At 55.7% G+C, this 20,941-nt stretch overlaps 18 non-coding genes across 18 annotated transcripts; all 18 read right to left on the reverse strand.

Moving 5' to 3' along the window:
* Nucleotides 1–815: 815 nt before the first annotated feature.
* On the reverse strand, nt 816–888 carry trnak-uuu (transfer RNA lysine (anticodon UUU)). Its single transcript has one exon. It is a non-coding gene; the product is annotated as a tRNA-Lys (tRNA).
* Nucleotides 889–1,958: 1,070 nt separating this feature from the next.
* Nucleotides 1,959–2,031, reverse strand: trnak-uuu (transfer RNA lysine (anticodon UUU)). Its single transcript has one exon. It is a non-coding gene; the product is annotated as a tRNA-Lys (tRNA).
* A 1,070-nt stretch (nt 2,032–3,101) lies between these two features.
* Nucleotides 3,102–3,174, reverse strand: trnak-uuu (transfer RNA lysine (anticodon UUU)). The gene has a single exon. It is a non-coding gene; the product is annotated as a tRNA-Lys (tRNA).
* Nucleotides 3,175–4,244: 1,070 nt separating this feature from the next.
* trnak-uuu (transfer RNA lysine (anticodon UUU)) lies at nt 4,245–4,317 on the reverse strand. Its single transcript has one exon. It is a non-coding gene; the product is annotated as a tRNA-Lys (tRNA).
* Nucleotides 4,318–5,387: 1,070 nt separating this feature from the next.
* On the reverse strand, nt 5,388–5,460 carry trnak-uuu (transfer RNA lysine (anticodon UUU)). The gene has a single exon. It is a non-coding gene; the product is annotated as a tRNA-Lys (tRNA).
* Nucleotides 5,461–6,530: 1,070 nt separating this feature from the next.
* Nucleotides 6,531–6,603, reverse strand: trnak-uuu (transfer RNA lysine (anticodon UUU)). The gene has a single exon. It is a non-coding gene; the product is annotated as a tRNA-Lys (tRNA).
* Nucleotides 6,604–7,673: 1,070 nt separating this feature from the next.
* trnak-uuu (transfer RNA lysine (anticodon UUU)) lies at nt 7,674–7,746 on the reverse strand. The gene has a single exon. It is a non-coding gene; the product is annotated as a tRNA-Lys (tRNA).
* Nucleotides 7,747–8,816: 1,070 nt separating this feature from the next.
* trnak-uuu (transfer RNA lysine (anticodon UUU)) lies at nt 8,817–8,889 on the reverse strand. Its single transcript has one exon. It is a non-coding gene; the product is annotated as a tRNA-Lys (tRNA).
* A 1,070-nt stretch (nt 8,890–9,959) lies between these two features.
* On the reverse strand, nt 9,960–10,032 carry trnak-uuu (transfer RNA lysine (anticodon UUU)). The gene has a single exon. It is a non-coding gene; the product is annotated as a tRNA-Lys (tRNA).
* Nucleotides 10,033–11,102: 1,070 nt separating this feature from the next.
* On the reverse strand, nt 11,103–11,175 carry trnak-uuu (transfer RNA lysine (anticodon UUU)). Its single transcript has one exon. It is a non-coding gene; the product is annotated as a tRNA-Lys (tRNA).
* A 1,070-nt stretch (nt 11,176–12,245) lies between these two features.
* trnak-uuu (transfer RNA lysine (anticodon UUU)) lies at nt 12,246–12,318 on the reverse strand. The gene has a single exon. It is a non-coding gene; the product is annotated as a tRNA-Lys (tRNA).
* Nucleotides 12,319–13,388: 1,070 nt separating this feature from the next.
* trnak-uuu (transfer RNA lysine (anticodon UUU)) lies at nt 13,389–13,461 on the reverse strand. Its single transcript has one exon. It is a non-coding gene; the product is annotated as a tRNA-Lys (tRNA).
* A 1,070-nt stretch (nt 13,462–14,531) lies between these two features.
* On the reverse strand, nt 14,532–14,604 carry trnak-uuu (transfer RNA lysine (anticodon UUU)). The gene has a single exon. It is a non-coding gene; the product is annotated as a tRNA-Lys (tRNA).
* A 1,070-nt stretch (nt 14,605–15,674) lies between these two features.
* Nucleotides 15,675–15,747, reverse strand: trnak-uuu (transfer RNA lysine (anticodon UUU)). Its single transcript has one exon. It is a non-coding gene; the product is annotated as a tRNA-Lys (tRNA).
* A 1,070-nt stretch (nt 15,748–16,817) lies between these two features.
* Nucleotides 16,818–16,890, reverse strand: trnak-uuu (transfer RNA lysine (anticodon UUU)). Its single transcript has one exon. It is a non-coding gene; the product is annotated as a tRNA-Lys (tRNA).
* A 1,070-nt stretch (nt 16,891–17,960) lies between these two features.
* trnak-uuu (transfer RNA lysine (anticodon UUU)) lies at nt 17,961–18,033 on the reverse strand. Its single transcript has one exon. It is a non-coding gene; the product is annotated as a tRNA-Lys (tRNA).
* Nucleotides 18,034–19,103: 1,070 nt separating this feature from the next.
* Nucleotides 19,104–19,176, reverse strand: trnak-uuu (transfer RNA lysine (anticodon UUU)). Its single transcript has one exon. It is a non-coding gene; the product is annotated as a tRNA-Lys (tRNA).
* A 1,070-nt stretch (nt 19,177–20,246) lies between these two features.
* On the reverse strand, nt 20,247–20,319 carry trnak-uuu (transfer RNA lysine (anticodon UUU)). The gene has a single exon. It is a non-coding gene; the product is annotated as a tRNA-Lys (tRNA).
* Between the last annotated feature and the right edge of the window lie 622 nt (nt 20,320–20,941).

Raw genomic sequence — 20,941 nt, forward strand, 5'->3', positions numbered from 1 at the left:
AAGCCTACAACACAGCACCGCCAAAGTAAGAACGGTGCTCATGAGACGGCCTCATCATCAACCCTCCAACACCACGCGCCGTCCCTACCCCCAGCATCCACTCTCTGCTCGAAACAATCCACCCCACCACAAAGCCGCAGACACCGACACTCCCACACGCACGGCCACATCACCATCAGCTCCAAACCAAGGAAGATGTGCATGAAGGTTCCGTTGGACGTGTCTGAGTTGATTTGAAAACAAAAGCAGACCATCGATGAGAGCAGTCTCCATAAATCGAAGCTTCAGCACCTGCAAATATAATCAGGATTTCACTGCTGCCTCCCATCGCCACGAACCCTTGGCGCATTCGAGCCTCGGGCGACTCCCTGTGTGGAGTTTGCACATTCTCCCCGTGTCTGCGTGGATTTCGTCCGACGGATCCGGTTTCCTCCCACAGTCCAAAGGAGTGCAGCGCAGGTGTTTTGGCCATGCTAAATTGCCCCTTGTTTTCAGGCATGTGCAGGTTCGGAGTCACGAGGTGGGGGTTTAGGTGTGTGGGGGATACTCTTGGGAGAGTCGGTAGCCTGTTTCCACAGTCGAGGGATTCTATGCTAATTTCTGATTTCGCGCATTTGGAGGACCTTAAAGAGATCAATTCAAACAGAAGCCACGCGTTCCGCGATTACGGCAGCAACTGCGACAGTTCGGAAATGCAGGCAAAACTGCCCTGTGCTTGCTTCCACCGCCACAATGTAAGGGCCATTGAGTCTGATTTGTTAGCACTGCCCTGCGCCTTCGCTGTTGTCCCGTGGCAGAGCGATTTAAAAGCGACCCGCCCGAGCAGGGACTTGAACCCTGGACCCTCAGATTAAAAGTCTGATGCTCTACCGACTGAGCTACCCGGGCTGGTGGCAGGCCGCCTGCCCGGCTACGGCTTTCCCTGCCTGAGCTGGAAAACACGTTCGCGCTTCACACTCTCGCGCAGCCATTCTGACACAATCCACGCGATTCAGTCGGAAAGACTGGCAGCCCCGGCTGTGCAGGGCCGATTCCAAGCCGCCGTCTCTCTTCATCATCCCCCCACTCCATTGCCGCACCGTCCTCTCTCTACTGTAGCAACCCTCCTCAACACACACCTCTGGCACCGTCAAAGCCATCAGCAAGCCTACAACACAGCACCGCCAAAGTAAGAACGGTGCTCATGAGACGGCCTCATCATCAACCCTCCAACACCACGCGCCGTCCCTACCCCCAGCATCCACTCTCTGCTCGAAACAATCCACCCCACCACAAAGCCGCAGACACCGACACTCCCACACGCACGGCCACATCACCATCAGCTCCAAACCAAGGAAGATGTGCATGAAGGTTCCGTTGGACGTGTCTGAGTTGATTTGAAAACAAAAGCAGACCATCGATGAGAGCAGTCTCCATAAATCGAAGCTTCAGCACCTGCAAATATAATCAGGATTTCACTGCTGCCTCCCATCGCCACGAACCCTTGGCGCATTCGAGCCTCGGGCGACTCCCTGTGTGGAGTTTGCACATTCTCCCCGTGTCTGCGTGGATTTCGTCCGACGGATCCGGTTTCCTCCCACAGTCCAAAGGAGTGCAGCGCAGGTGTTTTGGCCATGCTAAATTGCCCCTTGTTTTCAGGCATGTGCAGGTTCGGAGTCACGAGGTGGGGGTTTAGGTGTGTGGGGGATACTCTTGGGAGAGTCGGTAGCCTGTTTCCACAGTCGAGGGATTCTATGCTAATTTCTGATTTCGCGCATTTGGAGGACCTTAAAGAGATCAATTCAAACAGAAGCCACGCGTTCCGCGATTACGGCAGCAACTGCGACAGTTCGGAAATGCAGGCAAAACTGCCCTGTGCTTGCTTCCACCGCCACAATGTAAGGGCCATTGAGTCTGATTTGTTAGCACTGCCCTGCGCCTTCGCTGTTGTCCCGTGGCAGAGCGATTTAAAAGCGACCCGCCCGAGCAGGGACTTGAACCCTGGACCCTCAGATTAAAAGTCTGATGCTCTACCGACTGAGCTACCCGGGCTGGTGGCAGGCCGCCTGCCCGGCTACGGCTTTCCCTGCCTGAGCTGGAAAACACGTTCGCGCTTCACACTCTCGCGCAGCCATTCTGACACAATCCACGCGATTCAGTCGGAAAGACTGGCAGCCCCGGCTGTGCAGGGCCGATTCCAAGCCGCCGTCTCTCTTCATCATCCCCCCACTCCATTGCCGCACCGTCCTCTCTCTACTGTAGCAACCCTCCTCAACACACACCTCTGGCACCGTCAAAGCCATCAGCAAGCCTACAACACAGCACCGCCAAAGTAAGAACGGTGCTCATGAGACGGCCTCATCATCAACCCTCCAACACCACGCGCCGTCCCTACCCCCAGCATCCACTCTCTGCTCGAAACAATCCACCCCACCACAAAGCCGCAGACACCGACACTCCCACACGCACGGCCACATCACCATCAGCTCCAAACCAAGGAAGATGTGCATGAAGGTTCCGTTGGACGTGTCTGAGTTGATTTGAAAACAAAAGCAGACCATCGATGAGAGCAGTCTCCATAAATCGAAGCTTCAGCACCTGCAAATATAATCAGGATTTCACTGCTGCCTCCCATCGCCACGAACCCTTGGCGCATTCGAGCCTCGGGCGACTCCCTGTGTGGAGTTTGCACATTCTCCCCGTGTCTGCGTGGATTTCGTCCGACGGATCCGGTTTCCTCCCACAGTCCAAAGGAGTGCAGCGCAGGTGTTTTGGCCATGCTAAATTGCCCCTTGTTTTCAGGCATGTGCAGGTTCGGAGTCACGAGGTGGGGGTTTAGGTGTGTGGGGGATACTCTTGGGAGAGTCGGTAGCTTGTTTCCACAGTCGAGGGATTCTATGCTAATTTCTGATTTCGCGCATTTGGAGGACCTTAAAGAGATCAATTCAAACAGAAGCCACGCGTTCCGCGATTACGGCAGCAACTGCGACAGTTCGGAAATGCAGGCAAAACTGCCCTGTGCTTGCTTCCACCGCCACAATGTAAGGGCCATTGAGTCTGATTTGTTAGCACTGCCCTGCGCCTTCGCTGTTGTCCCGTGGCAGAGCGATTTAAAAGCGACCCGCCCGAGCAGGGACTTGAACCCTGGACCCTCAGATTAAAAGTCTGATGCTCTACCGACTGAGCTACCCGGGCTGGTGGCAGGCCGCCTGCCCGGCTACGGCCTTCCCTGCCTGAGCTGGAAAACACGTTCGCGCTTCACACTCTCGCGCAGCCATTCTGACACAATCCACGCGATTCAGTCGGAAAGACTGGCAGCCCCGGCTGTGCAGGGCCGATTCCAAGCCGCCGTCTCTCTTCATCATCCCCCCACTCCATTGCCGCACCGTCCTCTCTCTACTGTAGCAACCCTCCTCAACACACACCTCTGGCACCGTCAAAGCCATCAGCAAGCCTACAACACAGCACCGCCAAAGTAAGAACGGTGCTCATGAGACGGCCTCATCATCAACCCTCCAACACCACGCGCCGTCCCTACCCCCAGCATCCACTCTCTGCTCGAAACAATCCACCCCACCACAAAGCCGCAGACACCGACACTCCCACACGCACGGCCACATCACCATCAGCTCCAAACCAAGGAAGATGTGCATGAAGGTTCCGCTGGACGTGTCTGAGTTGATTTGAAAACAAAAGCAGACCATCGATGAGAGCAGTCTCCATAAATCGAAGCTTCAGCACCTGCAAATATAATCAGGATTTCACTGCTGCCTCCCATCGCCACGAACCCTTGGCGCATTCGAGCCTCGGGTGACTCCCTGTGTGGAGTTTGCACATTCTCCCCGTGTCTGCGTGGATTTCGTCCGACGGATCCGGTTTCCTCCCACAGTCCAAAGGAGTGCAGCGCAGGTGTTTTGGCCATGCTAAATTGCCCCTTGTTTTCAGGCATGTGCAGGTTCGGAGTCACGAGGTGGGGGTTTAGGTGTGTGGGGGATACTCTTGGGAGAGTCGGTAGCCTGTTTCCACAGTCGAGGGATTCTATGCTAATTTCTGATTTCGCGCATTTGGAGGACCTTAAAGAGATCAATTCAAACAGAAGCCACGCGTTCCGCGATTACGGCAGCAACTGCGACAGTTCGGAAATGCAGGCAAAACTGCCCTGTGCTTGCTTCCACCGCCACAATGTAAGGGCCATTGAGTCTGATTTGTTAGCACTGCCCTGCGCCTTCGCTGTTGTCCCGTGGCAGAGCGATTTAAAAGCGACCCGCCCGAGCAGGGACTTGAACCCTGGACCCTCAGATTAAAAGTCTGATGCTCTACCGACTGAGCTACCCGGGCTGGTGGCAGGCCGCCTGCCCGGCTACGGCTTTCCCTGCCTGAGCTGGAAAACACGTTCGCGCTTCACACTCTCGCGCAGCCATTCTGACACAATCCACGCGATTCAGTCGGAAAGACTGGCAGCCCCGGCTGTGCAGGGCCGATTCCAAGCCGCCGTCTCTCTTCATCATCCCCCCACTCCATTGCCGCACCGTCCTCTCTCTACTGTAGCAACCCTCCTCAACACACACCTCTGGCACCGTCAAAGCCATCAGCAAGCCTACAACACAGCACCGCCAAAGTAAGAACGGTGCTCATGAGACGGCCTCATCATCAACCCTCCAACACCACGCGCCGTCCCTACCCCCAGCATCCACTCTCTGCTCGAAACAATCCACCCCACCACAAAGCCGCAGACACCGACACTCCCACACGCACGGCCACATCACCATCAGCTCCAAACCAAGGAAGATGTGCATGAAGGTTCCGTTGGACGTGTCTGAGTTGATTTGAAAACAAAAGCAGACCATCGATGAGAGCAGTCTCCATAAATCGAAGCTTCAGCACCTGCAAATATAATCAGGATTTCACTGCTGCCTCCCATCGCCACGAACCCTTGGCGCATTCGAGCCTCGGGCGACTCCCTGTGTGGAGTTTGCACATTCTCCCCGTGTCTGCGTGGATTTCGTCCGACGGATCCGGTTTCCTCCCACAGTCCAAAGGAGTGCAGCGCAGGTGTTTTGGCCATGCTAAATTGCCCCTTGTTTTCAGGCATGTGCAGGTTCGGAGTCACGAGGTGGGGGTTTAGGTGTGTGGGGGATACTCTTGGGAGAGTCGGTAGCTTGTTTCCACAGTCGAGGGATTCTATGCTAATTTCTGATTTCGCGCATTTGGAGGACCTTAAAGAGATCAATTCAAACAGAAGCCACGCGTTCCGCGATTACGGCAGCAACTGCGACCGTTCGGAAATGCAGGCAAAACTGCCCTGTGCTTGCTTCCACCGCCACAATGTAAGGGCCATTGAGTCTGATTTGTTAGCACTGCCCTGCGCCTTCGCTGTTGTCCCGTGGCAGAGCGATTTAAAAGCGACCCGCCCGAGCAGGGACTTGAACCCTGGACCCTCAGATTAAAAGTCTGATGCTCTACCGACTGAGCTACCCGGGCTGGTGGCAGGCCGCCTGCCCGGCTACGGCCTTCCCTGCCTGAGCTGGAAAACACGTTCGCGCTTCACACTCTCGCGCAGCCATTCTGACACAATCCACGCGATTCAGTCGGAAAGACTGGCAGCCCCGGCTGTGCAGGGCCGATTCCAAGCCGCCGTCTCTCTTCATCATCCCCCCACTCCATTGCCGCACCGTCCTCTCTCTACTGTAGCAACCCTCCTCAACACACACCTCTGGCACCGTCAAAGCCATCAGCAAGCCTACAACACAGCACCGCCAAAGTAAGAACGGTGCTCATGAGACGGCCTCATCATCAACCCTCCAACACCACGCGCCGTCCCTACCCCCAGCATCCACTCTCTGCTCGAAACAATCCACCCCACCACAAAGCCGCAGACACCGACACTCCCACACGCACGGCCACATCACCATCAGCTCCAAACCAAGGAAGATGTGCATGAAGGTTCCGCTGGACGTGTCTGAGTTGATTTGAAAACAAAAGCAGACCATCGATGAGAGCAGTCTCCATAAATCGAAGCTTCAGCACCTGCAAATATAATCAGGATTTCACTGCTGCCTCCCATCGCCACGAACCCTTGGCGCATTCGAGCCTCGGGCGACTCCCTGTGTGGAGTTTGCACATTCTCCCCGTGTCTGCGTGGATTTCGTCCGACGGATCCGGTTTCCTCCCACAGTCCAAAGGAGTGCAGCGCAGGTGTTTTGGCCATGCTAAATTGCCCCTTGTTTTCAGGCATGTGCAGGTTCGGAGTCACGAGGTGGGGGTTTAGGTGTGTGGGGGATACTCTTGGGAGAGTCGGTAGCCTGTTTCCACAGTCGAGGGATTCTATGCTAATTTCTGATTTCGCGCATTTGGAGGACCTTAAAGAGATCAATTCAAACAGAAGCCACGCGTTCCGCGATTACGGCAGCAACTGCGACAGTTCGGAAATGCAGGCAAAACTGCCCTGTGCTTGCTTCCACCGCCACAATGTAAGGGCCATTGAGTCTGATTTGTTAGCACTGCCCTGCGCCTTCGCTGTTGTCCCGTGGCAGAGCGATTTAAAAGCGACCCGCCCGAGCAGGGACTTGAACCCTGGACCCTCAGATTAAAAGTCTGATGCTCTACCGACTGAGCTACCCGGGCTGGTGGCAGGCCGCCTGCCCGGCTACGGCTTTCCCTGCCTGAGCTGGAAAACACGTTCGCGCTTCACACTCTCGCGCAGCCATTCTGACACAATCCACGCGATTCAGTCGGAAAGACTGGCAGCCCCGGCTGTGCAGGGCCGATTCCAAGCCGCCGTCTCTCTTCATCATCCCCCCACTCCATTGCCGCACCGTCCTCTCTCTACTGTAGCAACCCTCCTCAACACACACCTCTGGCACCGTCAAAGCCATCAGCAAGCCTACAACACAGCACCGCCAAAGTAAGAACGGTGCTCATGAGACGGCCTCATCATCAACCCTCCAACACCACGCGCCGTCCCTACCCCCAGCATCCACTCTCTGCTCGAAACAATCCACCCCACCACAAAGCCGCAGACACCGACACTCCCACACGCACGGCCACATCACCATCAGCTCCAAACCAAGGAAGATGTGCATGAAGGTTCCGTTGGACGTGTCTGAGTTGATTTGAAAACAAAAGCAGACCATCGATGAGAGCAGTCTCCATAAATCGAAGCTTCAGCACCTGCAAATATAATCAGGATTTCACTGCTGCCTCCCATCGCCACGAACCCTTGGCGCATTCGAGCCTCGGGCGACTCCCTGTGTGGAGTTTGCACATTCTCCCCGTGTCTGCGTGGATTTCGTCCGACGGATCCGGTTTCCTCCCACAGTCCAAAGGAGTGCAGCGCAGGTGTTTTGGCCATGCTAAATTGCCCCTTGTTTTCAGGCATGTGCAGGTTCGGAGTCACGAGGTGGGGGTTTAGGTGTGTGGGGGATACTCTTGGGAGAGTCGGTAGCCTGTTTCCACAGTCGAGGGATTCTATGCTAATTTCTGATTTCGCGCATTTGGAGGACCTTAAAGAGATCAATTCAAACAGAAGCCACGCGTTCCGCGATTACGGCAGCAACTGCGACAGTTCGGAAATGCAGGCAAAACTGCCCTGTGCTTGCTTCCACCGCCACAATGTAAGGGCCATTGAGTCTGATTTGTTAGCACTGCCCTGCGCCTTCGCTGTTGTCCCGTGGCAGAGCGATTTAAAAGCGACCCGCCCGAGCAGGGACTTGAACCCTGGACCCTCAGATTAAAAGTCTGATGCTCTACCGACTGAGCTACCCGGGCTGGTGGCAGGCCGCCTGCCCGGCTACGGCTTTCCCTGCCTGAGCTGGAAAACACGTTCGCGCTTCACACTCTCGCGCAGCCATTCTGACACAATCCACGCGATTCAGTCGGAAAGACTGGCAGCCCCGGCTGTGCAGGGCCGATTCCAAGCCGCCGTCTCTCTTCATCATCCCCCCACTCCATTGCCGCACCGTCCTCTCTCTACTGTAGCAACCCTCCTCAACACACACCTCTGGCACCGTCAAAGCCATCAGCAAGCCTACAACACAGCACCGCCAAAGTAAGAACGGTGCTCATGAGACGGCCTCATCATCAACCCTCCAACACCACGCGCCGTCCCTACCCCCAGCATCCACTCTCTGCTCGAAACAATCCACCCCACCACAAAGCCGCAGACACCGACACTCCCACACGCACGGCCACATCACCATCAGCTCCAAACCAAGGAAGATGTGCATGAAGGTTCCGTTGGACGTGTCTGAGTTGATTTGAAAACAAAAGCAGACCATCGATGAGAGCAGTCTCCATAAATCGAAGCTTCAGCACCTGCAAATATAATCAGGATTTCACTGCTGCCTCCCATCGCCACGAACCCTTGGCGCATTCGAGCCTCGGGCGACTCCCTGTGTGGAGTTTGCACATTCTCCCCGTGTCTGCGTGGATTTCGTCCGACGGATCCGGTTTCCTCCCACAGTCCAAAGGAGTGCAGCGCAGGTGTTTTGGCCATGCTAAATTGCCCCTTGTTTTCAGGCATGTGCAGGTTCGGAGTCACGAGGTGGGGGTTTAGGTGTGTGGGGGATACTCTTGGGAGAGTCGGTAGCCTGTTTCCACAGTCGAGGGATTCTATGCTAATTTCTGATTTCGCGCATTTGGAGGACCTTAAAGAGATCAATTCAAACAGAAGCCACGCGTTCCGCGATTACGGCAGCAACTGCGACAGTTCGGAAATGCAGGCAAAACTGCCCTGTGCTTGCTTCCACCGCCACAATGTAAGGGCCATTGAGTCTGATTTGTTAGCACTGCCCTGCGCCTTCGCTGTTGTCCCGTGGCAGAGCGATTTAAAAGCGACCCGCCCGAGCAGGGACTTGAACCCTGGACCCTCAGATTAAAAGTCTGATGCTCTACCGACTGAGCTACCCGGGCTGGTGGCAGGCCGCCTGCCCGGCTACGGCTTTCCCTGCCTGAGCTGGAAAACACGTTCGCGCTTCACACTCTCGCGCAGCCATTCTGACACAATCCACGCGATTCAGTCGGAAAGACTGGCAGCCCCGGCTGTGCAGGGCCGATTCCAAGCCGCCGTCTCTCTTCATCATCCCCCCACTCCATTGCCGCACCGTCCTCTCTCTACTGTAGCAACCCTCCTCAACACACACCTCTGGCACCGTCAAAGCCATCAGCAAGCCTACAACACAGCACCGCCAAAGTAAGAACGGTGCTCATGAGACGGCCTCATCATCAACCCTCCAACACCACGCGCCGTCCCTACCCCCAGCATCCACTCTCTGCTCGAAACAATCCACCCCACCACAAAGCCGCAGACACCGACACTCCCACACGCACGGCCACATCACCATCAGCTCCAAACCAAGGAAGATGTGCATGAAGGTTCCGCTGGACGTGTCTGAGTTGATTTGAAAACAAAAGCAGACCATCGATGAGAGCAGTCTCCATAAATCGAAGCTTCAGCACCTGCAAATATAATCAGGATTTCACTGCTGCCTCCCATCGCCACGAACCCTTGGCGCATTCGAGCCTCGGGCGACTCCCTGTGTGGAGTTTGCACATTCTCCCCGTGTCTGCGTGGATTTCGTCCGACGGATCCGGTTTCCTCCCACAGTCCAAAGGAGTGCAGCGCAGGTGTTTTGGCCATGCTAAATTGCCCCTTGTTTTCAGGCATGTGCAGGTTCGGAGTCACGAGGTGGGGGTTTAGGTGTGTGGGGGATACTCTTGGGAGAGTCGGTAGCCTGTTTCCACAGTCGAGGGATTCTATGCTAATTTCTGATTTCGCGCATTTGGAGGACCTTAAAGAGATCAATTCAAACAGAAGCCACGCGTTCCGCGATTACGGCAGCAACTGCGACAGTTCGGAAATGCAGGCAAAACTGCCCTGTGCTTGCTTCCACCGCCACAATGTAAGGGCCATTGAGTCTGATTTGTTAGCACTGCCCTGCGCCTTCGCTGTTGTCCCGTGGCAGAGCGATTTAAAAGCGACCCGCCCGAGCAGGGACTTGAACCCTGGACCCTCAGATTAAAAGTCTGATGCTCTACCGACTGAGCTACCCGGGCTGGTGGCAGGCCGCCTGCCCGGCTACGGCTTTCCCTGCCTGAGCTGGAAAACACGTTCGCGCTTCACACTCTCGCGCAGCCATTCTGACACAATCCACGCGATTCAGTCGGAAAGACTGGCAGCCCCGGCTGTGCAGGGCCGATTCCAAGCCGCCGTCTCTCTTCATCATCCCCCCACTCCATTGCCGCACCGTCCTCTCTCTACTGTAGCAACCCTCCTCAACACACACCTCTGGCACCGTCAAAGCCATCAGCAAGCCTACAACACAGCACCGCCAAAGTAAGAACGGTGCTCATGAGACGGCCTCATCATCAACCCTCCAACACCACGCGCCGTCCCTACCCCCAGCATCCACTCTCTGCTCGAAACAATCCACCCCACCACAAAGCCGCAGACACCGACACTCCCACACGCACGGCCACATCACCATCAGCTCCAAACCAAGGAAGATGTGCATGAAGGTTCCGTTGGACGTGTCTGAGTTGATTTGAAAACAAAAGCAGACCATCGATGAGAGCAGTCTCCATAAATCGAAGCTTCAGCACCTGCAAATATAATCAGGATTTCACTGCTGCCTCCCATCGCCACGAACCCTTGGCGCATTCGAGCCTCGGGCGACTCCCTGTGTGGAGTTTGCACATTCTCCCCGTGTCTGCGTGGATTTCGTCCGACGGATCCGGTTTCCTCCCACAGTCCAAAGGAGTGCAGCGCAGGTGTTTTGGCCATGCTAAATTGCCCCTTGTTTTCAGGCATGTGCAGGTTCGGAGTCACGAGGTGGGGGTTTAGGTGTGTGGGGGATACTCTTGGGAGAGTCGGTAGCTTGTTTCCACAGTCGAGGGATTCTATGCTAATTTCTGATTTCGCGCATTTGGAGGACCTTAAAGAGATCAATTCAAACAGAAGCCACGCGTTCCGCGATTACGGCAGCAACTGCGACAGTTCGGAAATGCAGGCAAAACTGCCCTGTGCTTGCTTCCACCGCCACAATGTAAGGGCCATTGAGTCTGATTTGTTAGCACTGCCCTGCGCCTTCGCTGTTGTCCCGTGGCAGAGCGATTTAAAAGCGACCCGCCCGAGCAGGGACTTGAACCCTGGACCCTCAGATTAAAAGTCTGATGCTCTACCGACTGAGCTACCCGGGCTGGTGGCAGGCCGCCTGCCCGGCTACGGCCTTCCCTGCCTGAGCTGGAAAACACGTTCGCGCTTCACACTCTCGCGCAGCCATTCTGACACAATCCACGCGATTCAGTCGGAAAGACTGGCAGCCCCGGCTGTGCAGGGCCGATTCCAAGCCGCCGTCTCTCTTCATCATCCCCCCACTCCATTGCCGCACCGTCCTCTCTCTACTGTAGCAACCCTCCTCAACACACACCTCTGGCACCGTCAAAGCCATCAGCAAGCCTACAACACAGCACCGCCAAAGTAAGAACGGTGCTCATGAGACGGCCTCATCATCAACCCTCCAACACCACGCGCCGTCCCTACCCCCAGCATCCACTCTCTGCTCGAAACAATCCACCCCACCACAAAGCCGCAGACACCGACACTCCCACACGCACGGCCACATCACCATCAGCTCCAAACCAAGGAAGATGTGCATGAAGGTTCCGCTGGACGTGTCTGAGTTGATTTGAAAACAAAAGCAGACCATCGATGAGAGCAGTCTCCATAAATCGAAGCTTCAGCACCTGCAAATATAATCAGGATTTCACTGCTGCCTCCCATCGCCACGAACCCTTGGCGCATTCGAGCCTCGGGCGACTCCCTGTGTGGAGTTTGCACATTCTCCCCGTGTCTGCGTGGATTTCGTCCGACGGATCCGGTTTCCTCCCACAGTCCAAAGGAGTGCAGCGCAGGTGTTTTGGCCATGCTAAATTGCCCCTTGTTTTCAGGCATGTGCAGGTTCGGAGTCACGAGGTGGGGGTTTAGGTGTGTGGGGGATACTCTTGGGAGAGTCGGTAGCCTGTTTCCACAGTCGAGGGATTCTATGCTAATTTCTGATTTCGCGCATTTGGAGGACCTTAAAGAGATCAATTCAAACAGAAGCCACGCGTTCCGCGATTACGGCAGCAACTGCGACAGTTCGGAAATGCAGGCAAAACTGCCCTGTGCTTGCTTCCACCGCCACAATGTAAGGGCCATTGAGTCTGATTTGTTAGCACTGCCCTGCGCCTTCGCTGTTGTCCCGTGGCAGAGCGATTTAAAAGCGACCCGCCCGAGCAGGGACTTGAACCCTGGACCCTCAGATTAAAAGTCTGATGCTCTACCGACTGAGCTACCCGGGCTGGTGGCAGGCCGCCTGCCCGGCTACGGCTTTCCCTGCCTGAGCTGGAAAACACGTTCGCGCTTCACACTCTCGCGCAGCCATTCTGACACAATCCACGCGATTCAGTCGGAAAGACTGGCAGCCCCGGCTGTGCAGGGCCGATTCCAAGCCGCCGTCTCTCTTCATCATCCCCCCACTCCATTGCCGCACCGTCCTCTCTCTACTGTAGCAACCCTCCTCAACACACACCTCTGGCACCGTCAAAGCCATCAGCAAGCCTACAACACAGCACCGCCAAAGTAAGAACGGTGCTCATGAGACGGCCTCATCATCAACCCTCCAACACCACGCGCCGTCCCTACCCCCAGCATCCACTCTCTGCTCGAAACAATCCACCCCACCACAAAGCCGCAGACACCGACACTCCCACACGCACGGCCACACCACCATCAGCTCCAAACCAAGGAAGATGTGCATGAAGGTTCCGTTGGACGTGTCTGAGTTGATTTGAAAACAAAAGCAGACCATCGATGAGAGCAGTCTCCATAAATCGAAGCTTCAGCACCTGCAAATATAATCAGGATTTCACTGCTGCCTCCCATCGCCACGAACCCTTGGCGCATTCGAGCCTCGGGCGACTCCCTGTGTGGAGTTTGCACATTCTCCCCGTGTCTGCGTGGATTTCGTCCGACGGATCCGGTTTCCTCCCACAGTCCAAAGGAGTGCAGCGCAGGTGTTTTGGCCATGCTAAATTGCCCCTTGTTTTCAGGCATGTGCAGGTTCGGAGTCACGAGGTGGGGGTTTAGGTGTGTGGGGGATACTCTTGGGAGAGTCGGTAGCCTGTTTCCACAGTCGAGGGATTCTATGCTAATTTCTGATTTCGCGCATTTGGAGGACCTTAAAGAGATCAATTCAAACAGAAGCCACGCGTTCCGCGATTACGGCAGCAACTGCGACAGTTCGGAAATGCAGGCAAAACTGCCCTGTGCTTGCTTCCACCGCCACAATGTAAGGGCCATTGAGTCTGATTTGTTAGCACTGCCCTGCGCCTTCGCTGTTGTCCCGTGGCAGAGCGATTTAAAAGCGACCCGCCCGAGCAGGGACTTGAACCCTGGACCCTCAGATTAAAAGTCTGATGCTCTACCGACTGAGCTACCCGGGCTCGTGGCAGGCCGCCTGCCCGGCTACGGCTTTCCCTGCCTGAGCTGGAAAACACGTTCGCGCTTCACACTCTCGCGCAGCCATTCTGACACAATCCACGCGATTCAGTCGGAAAGACTGGCAGCCCCGGCTGTGCAGGGCCGATTCCAAGCCGCCGTCTCTCTTCATCATCCCCCCACTCCATTGCCGCACCGTCCTCTCTCTACTGTAGCAACCCTCCTCAACACACACCTCTGGCACCGTCAAAGCCATCAGCAAGCCTACAACACAGCACCGCCAAAGTAAGAACGGTGCTCATGAGACGGCCTCATCATCAACCCTCCAACACCACGCGCCGTCCCTACCCCCAGCATCCACTCTCTGCTCGAAACAATCCACCCCACCACAAAGCCGCAGACACCGACACTCCCACACGCACGGCCACATCACCATCAGCTCCAAACCAAGGAAGATGTGCATGAAGGTTCCGTTGGACGTGTCTGAGTTGATTTGAAAACAAAAGCAGACCATCGATGAGAGCAGTCTCCATAAATCGAAGCTTCAGCACCTGCAAATATAATCAGGATTTCACTGCTGCCTCCCATCGCCACGAACCCTTGGCGCATTCGAGCCTCGGGCGACTCCCTGTGTGGAGTTTGCACATTCTCCCCGTGTCTGCGTGGATTTCGTCCGACGGATCCGGTTTCCTCCCACAGTCCAAAGGAGTGCAGCGCAGGTGTTTTGGCCATGCTAAATTGCCCCTTGTTTTCAGGCATGTGCAGGTTCGGAGTCACGAGGTGGGGGTTTAGGTGTGTGGGGGATACTCTTGGGAGAGTCGGTAGCCTGTTTCCACAGTCGAGGGATTCTATGCTAATTTCTGATTTCGCGCATTTGGAGGACCTTAAAGAGATCAATTCAAACAGAAGCCACGCGTTCCGCGATTACGGCAGCAACTGCGACAGTTCGGAAATGCAGGCAAAACTGCCCTGTGCTTGCTTCCACCGCCACAATGTAAGGGCCATTGAGTCTGATTTGTTAGCACTGCCCTGCGCCTTCGCTGTTGTCCCGTGGCAGAGCGATTTAAAAGCGACCCGCCCGAGCAGGGACTTGAACCCTGGACCCTCAGATTAAAAGTCTGATGCTCTACCGACTGAGCTACCCGGGCTGGTGGCAGGCCGCCTGCCCGGCTACGGCTTTCCCTGCCTGAGCTGGAAAACACGTTCGCGCTTCACACTCTCGCGCAGCCATTCTGACACAATCCACGCGATTCAGTCGGAAAGACTGGCAGCCCCGGCTGTGCAGGGCCCATTCCAAGCCGCCGTCTCTCTTCATCATCCCCCCACTCCATTGCCGCACCGTCCTCTCTCTACTGTAGCAACCCTCCTCAACACACACCTCTGGCACCGTCAAAGCCATCAGCAAGCCTACAACACAGCACCGCCAAAGTAAGAACGGTGCTCATGAGACGGCCTCATCATCAACCCTCCAACACCACGCGCCGTCCCTACCCCCAGCATCCACTCTCTGCTCGAAACAATCCACCCCACCACAAAGCCGCAGACACCGACACTCCCACACGCACGGCCACATCACCATCAGCTCCAAACCAAGGAAGATGTGCATGAAGGTTCCGTTGGACGTGTCTGAGTTGATTTGAAAACAAAAGCAGACCATCGATGAGAGCAGTCTCCATAAATCGAAGCTTCAGCACCTGCAAATATAATCAGGATTTCACTGCTGCCTCCCATCGCCACGAACCCTTGGCGCATTCGAGCCTCGGGCGACTCCCTGTGTGGAGTTTGCACATTCTCCCCGTGTCTGCGTGGATTTCGTCCGACGGATCCGGTTTCCTCCCACAGTCCAAAGGAGTGCAGCGCAGGTGTTTTGGCCATGCTAAATTGCCCCTTGTTTTCAGGCATGTGCAGGTTCGGAGTCACGAGGTGGGGGTTTAGGTGTGTGGGGGATACTCTTGGGAGAGTCGGTAGCCTGTTTCCACAGTCGAGGGATTCTATGCTAATTTCTGATTTCGCGCATTTGGAGGACCTTAAAGAGATCAATTCAAACAGAAGCCACGCGTTCCGCGATTACGGCAGCAACTGCGACAGTTCGGAAATGCAGGCAAAACTGCCCTGTGCTTGCTTCCACCGCCACAATGTAAGGGCCATTGAGTCTGATTTGTTAGCACTGCCCTGCGCCTTCGCTGTTGTCCCGTGGCAGAGCGATTTAAAAGCGACCCGCCCGAGCAGGGACTTGAACCCTGGACCCTCAGATTAAAAGTCTGATGCTCTACCGACTGAGCTACCCGGGCTGGTGGCAGGCCGCCTGCCCGGCTACGGCTTTCCCTGCCTGAGCTGGAAAACACGTTCGCGCTTCACACTCTCGCGCAGCCATTCTGACACAATCCACGCGATTCAGTCGGAAAGACTGGCAGCCCCGGCTGTGCAGGGCCGATTCCAAGCCGCCGTCTCTCTTCATCATCCCCCCACTCCATTGCCGCACCGTCCTCTCTCTACTGTAGCAACCCTCCTCAACACACACCTCTGGCACCGTCAAAGCCATCAGCAAGCCTACAACACAGCACCGCCAAAGTAAGAACGGTGCTCATGAGACGGCCTCATCATCAACCCTCCAACACCACGCGCCGTCCCTACCCCCAGCATCCACTCTCTGCTCGAAACAATCCACCCCACCACAAAGCCGCAGACACCGACACTCCCACACGCACGGCCACATCACCATCAGCTCCAAACCAAGGAAGATGTGCATGAAGGTTCCGTTGGACGTGTCTGAGTTGATTTGAAAACAAAAGCAGACCATCGATGAGAGCAGTCTCCATAAATCGAAGCTTCAGCACCTGCAAATATAATCAGGATTTCACTGCTGCCTCCCATCGCCACGAACCCTTGGCGCATTCGAGCCTCGGGCGACTCCCTGTGTGGAGTTTGCACATTCTCCCCGTGTCTGCGTGGATTTCGTCCGACGGATCCGGTTTCCTCCCACAGTCCAAAGGAGTGCAGCGCAGGTGTTTTGGCCATGCTAAATTGCCCCTTGTTTTCAGGCATGTGCAGGTTCGGAGTCACGAGGTGGGGGTTTAGGTGTGTGGGGGATACTCTTGGGAGAGTCGGTAGCCTGTTTCCACAGTCGAGGGATTCTATGCTAATTTCTGATTTCGCGCATTTGGAGGACCTTAAAGAGATCAATTCAAACAGAAGCCACGCGTTCCGCGATTACGGCAGCAACTGCGACAGTTCGGAAATGCAGGCAAAACTGCCCTGTGCTTGCTTCCACCGCCACAATGTAAGGGCCATTGAGTCTGATTTGTTAGCACTGCCCTGCGCCTTCGCTGTTGTCCCGTGGCAGAGCGATTTAAAAGCGACCCGCCCGAGCAGGGACTTGAACCCTGGACCCTCAGATTAAAAGTCTGAGGCTCTACCGACTGAGCTACCCGGGCTGGTGGCAGGCCGCCTGCCCGGCTACGGCTTTCCCTGCCTGAGCTGGAAAACACGTTCGCGCTTCACACTCTCGCGCAGCCATTCTGACACAATCCACGCGATTCAGTCGGAAAGACTGGCAGCCCCGGCTGTGCAGGGCCGATTCCAAGCCGCCGTCTCTCTTCATCATCCCCCCACTCCATTGCCGCACCGTCCTCTCTCTACTGTAGCAACCCTCCTCAACACACACCTCTGGCACCGTCAAAGCCATCAGCAAGCCTACAACACAGCACCGCCAAAGTAAGAACGGTGCTCATGAGACGGCCTCATCATCAACCCTCCAACACCACGCGCCGTCCCTACCCCCAGCATCCACTCTCTGCTCGAAACAATCCACCCCACCACAAAGCCGCAGACACCGACACTCCCACACGCACGGCCACATCACCATCAGCTCCAAACCAAGGAAGATGTGCATGAAGGTTCCGTTGGACGTGTCTGAGTTGATTTGAAAACAAAAGCAGACCATCGATGAGAGCAGTCTCCATAAATCGAAGCTTCAGCACCTGCAAATATAATCAGGATTTCACTGCTGCCTCCCATCGCCACGAACCCTTGGCGCATTCGAGCCTCGGGCGACTCCCTGTGTGGAGTTTGCACATTCTCCCCGTGTCTGCGTGGATTTCGTCCGACGGATCCGGTTTCCTCCCACAGTCCAAAGGAGTGCAGCGCAGGTGTTTTGGCCATGCTAAATTGCCCCTTGTTTTCAGGCATGTGCAGGTTCGGAGTCACGAGGTGGGGGTTTAGGTGTGTGGGGGATACTCTTGGGAGAGTCGGTAGCTTGTTTCCACAGTCGAGGGATTCTATGCTAATTTCTGATTTCGCGCATTTGGAGGACCTTAAAGAGATCAATTCAAACAGAAGCCACGCGTTCCGCGATTACGGCAGCAACTGCGACAGTTCGGAAATGCAGGCAAAACTGCCCTGTGCTTGCTTCCACCGCCACAATGTAAGGGCCATTGAGTCTGATTTGTTAGCACTGCCCTGCGCCTTCGCTGTTGTCCCGTGGCAGAGCGATTTAAAAGCGACCCGCCCGAGCAGGGACTTGAACCCTGGACCCTCAGATTAAAAGCCTGATGCTCTACCGACTGAGCTACCCGGGCTCGTGGCAGGCCGCCTGCCCGGCTACGGCTTTCCCTGCCTGAGCTGGAAAACACGTTCGCGCTTCACACTCTCGCGCAGCCATTCTGACACAATCCACGCGATTCAGTCGGAAAGACTGGCAGCCCCGGCTGTGCAGGGCCGATTCCAAGCCGCCGTCTCTCTTCATCATCCCCCCACTCCATTGCCGCACCGTCCTCTCTCTACTGTAGCAACCCTCCTCAACACACACCTCTGGCACCGTCAAAGCCATCAGCAAGCCTACAACACAGCACCGCCAAAGTAAGAACGGTGCTCATGAGACGGCCTCATCATCAACCCTCCAACACCACGCGCCGTCCCTACCCCCAGCATCCACTCTCTGCTCGAAACAATCCACCCCACCACAAAGCCGCAGACACCGACACTCCCACACGCACGGCCACATCACCATCAGCTCCAAACCAAGGAAGATGTGCATGAAGGTTCCGTTGGACGTGTCTGAGTTGATTTGAAAACAAAAGCAGACCATCGATGAGAGCAGTCTCCATAAATCGAAGCTTCAGCACCTGCAAATATAATCAGGATTTCACTGCTGCCTCCCATCGCCACGAACCCTTGGCGCATTCGAGCCTCGGGCGACTCCCTGTGTGGAGTTTGCACATTCTCCCCGTGTCTGCGTGGATTTCGTCCGACGGATCCGGTTTCCTCCCACAGTCCAAAGGAGTGCAGCGCAGGTGTTTTGGCCATGCTAAATTGCCCCTTGTTTTCAGGCATGTGCAGGTTCGGAGTCACGAGGTGGGGGTTTAGGTGTGTGGGGGATACTCTTGGGAGAGTCGGTAGCCTGTTTCCACAGTCGAGGGATTCTATGCTAATTTCTGATTTCGCGCATTTGGAGGACCTTAAAGAGATCAATTCAAACAGAAGCCACGCGTTCCGCGATTACGGCAGCAACTGCGACAGTTCGGAAATGCAGGCAAAACTGCCCTGTGCTTGCTTCCACCGCCACAATGTAAGGGCCATTGAGTCTGATTTGTTAGCACTGCCCTGCGCCTTCGCTGTTGTCCCGTGGCAGAGCGATTTAAAAGCGACCCGCCCGAGCAGGGACTTGAACCCTGGACCCTCAGATTAAAAGTCTGATGCTCTACCGACTGAGCTACCCGGGCTGGTGGCAGGCCGCCTGCCCGGCTACGGCTTTCCCTGCCTGAGCTGGAAAACACGTTCGCGCTTCACACTCTCGCGCAGCCATTCTGACACAATCCACGCGATTCAGTCGGAAAGACTGGCAGCCCCGGCTGTGCAGGGCCGATTCCAAGCCGCCGTCTCTCTTCATTATCCCCCCACTCCATTGCCGCACCGTCCTCTCTCTACTGTAGCAACCCTCCTCAACACACACCTCTGGCACCGTCAAAGCCATCAGCAAGCCTACAACACAGCACCGCCAAAGTAAGAACGGTGCTCATGAGACGGCCTCATCATCAACCCTCCAACACCACGCGCCGTCCCTACCCCCAGCATCCACTCTCTGCTCGAAACAATCCACCCCACCACAAAGCCGCAGACACCGACACTCCCACACGCACGGCCACATCACCATCAGCTCCAAACCAAGGAAGATGTGCATGAAGGTTCCGTTGGACGTGTCTGAGTTGATTTGAAAACAAAAGCAGACCATCGATGAGAGCAGTCTCCATAAATCGAAGCTTCAGCACCTGCAAATATAATCAGGATTTCACTGCTGCCTCCCATCGCCACGAACCCTTGGCGCATTCGAGCCTCGGGCGACTCCCTGTGTGGAGTTTGCACATTCTCCCCGTGTCTGCGTGGATTTCGTCCGACGGATCCGGTTTCCTCCCACAGTCCAAAGGAGTGCAGCGCAGGTGTTTTGGCCATGCTAAATTGCCCCTTGTTTTCAGGCATGTGCAGGTTCGGAGTCACGAGGTGGGGGTTTAGGTGTGTGGGGGATACTCTTGGGAGAGTCGGTAGCCTGTTTCCACAGTCGAGGGATTCTATGCTAATTTCTGATTTCGCGCATTTGGAGGACCTTAAAGAGATCAATTCAAACAGAAGCCACGCGTTCCGCGATTACGGCAGCAACTGCGACAGTTCGGAAATGCAGGCAAAACTGCCCTGTGCTTGCTTCCACCGCCACAATGTAAGGGCCATTGAGTCTGATTTGTTAGCACTGCCCTGCGCCTTCGCTGTTGTCCCGTGGCAGAGCGATTTAAAAGCGACCCGCCCGAGCAGGGACTTGAACCCTGGACCCTCAGATTAAAAGTCTGATGCTCTACCGACTGAGCTACCCAGGCTCGTGGCAGGCCGCCTGCCCGGCTACGGCTTTCCCTGCCTGAGCTGGAAAACACGTTCGCGCTTCACACTCTCGCGCAGCCATTCTGACACAATCCACGCGATTCAGTCGGAAAGACTGGCAGCCCCGGCTGTGCAGGGCCGATTCCAAGCCGCCGTCTCTCTTCATTATCCCCCCACTCCATTGCCGCACCGTCCTCTCTCTACTGTAGCAACCCTCCTCAACACACACCTCTGGCACCGTCAAAGCCATCAGCAAGCCTACAACACAGCACCGCCAAAGTAAGAACGGTGCTCATGAGACGGCCTCATCATCAACCCTCCAACACCACGCGCCGTCCCTACCCCCAGCATCCACTCTCTGCTCGAAACAATCCACCCCACCACAAAGCCGCAGACACCGACACTCCCACACGCACGGCCACATCACCATCAGCTCCAAACCAAGGAAGATGTGCATGAAGGTTCCGTTGGACGTGTCTGAGTTGATTTGAAAACAAAAGCAGACCATCGATGAGAGCAGTCTCCATAAATCGAAGCTTCAGCACCTGCAAATATAATCAGGATTTCACTGCTGCCTCCCATCGCCACGAACCCTTGGCGCATTCGAGCCTCGGGCGACTC

Source organism: Chiloscyllium punctatum, chromosome 24, assembly GCF_047496795.1.
Source record: "Chiloscyllium punctatum isolate Juve2018m chromosome 24, sChiPun1.3, whole genome shotgun sequence".
In the NCBI taxonomy this organism is placed as follows: Eukaryota; Metazoa; Chordata; class Chondrichthyes; order Orectolobiformes; family Hemiscylliidae; genus Chiloscyllium; species Chiloscyllium punctatum.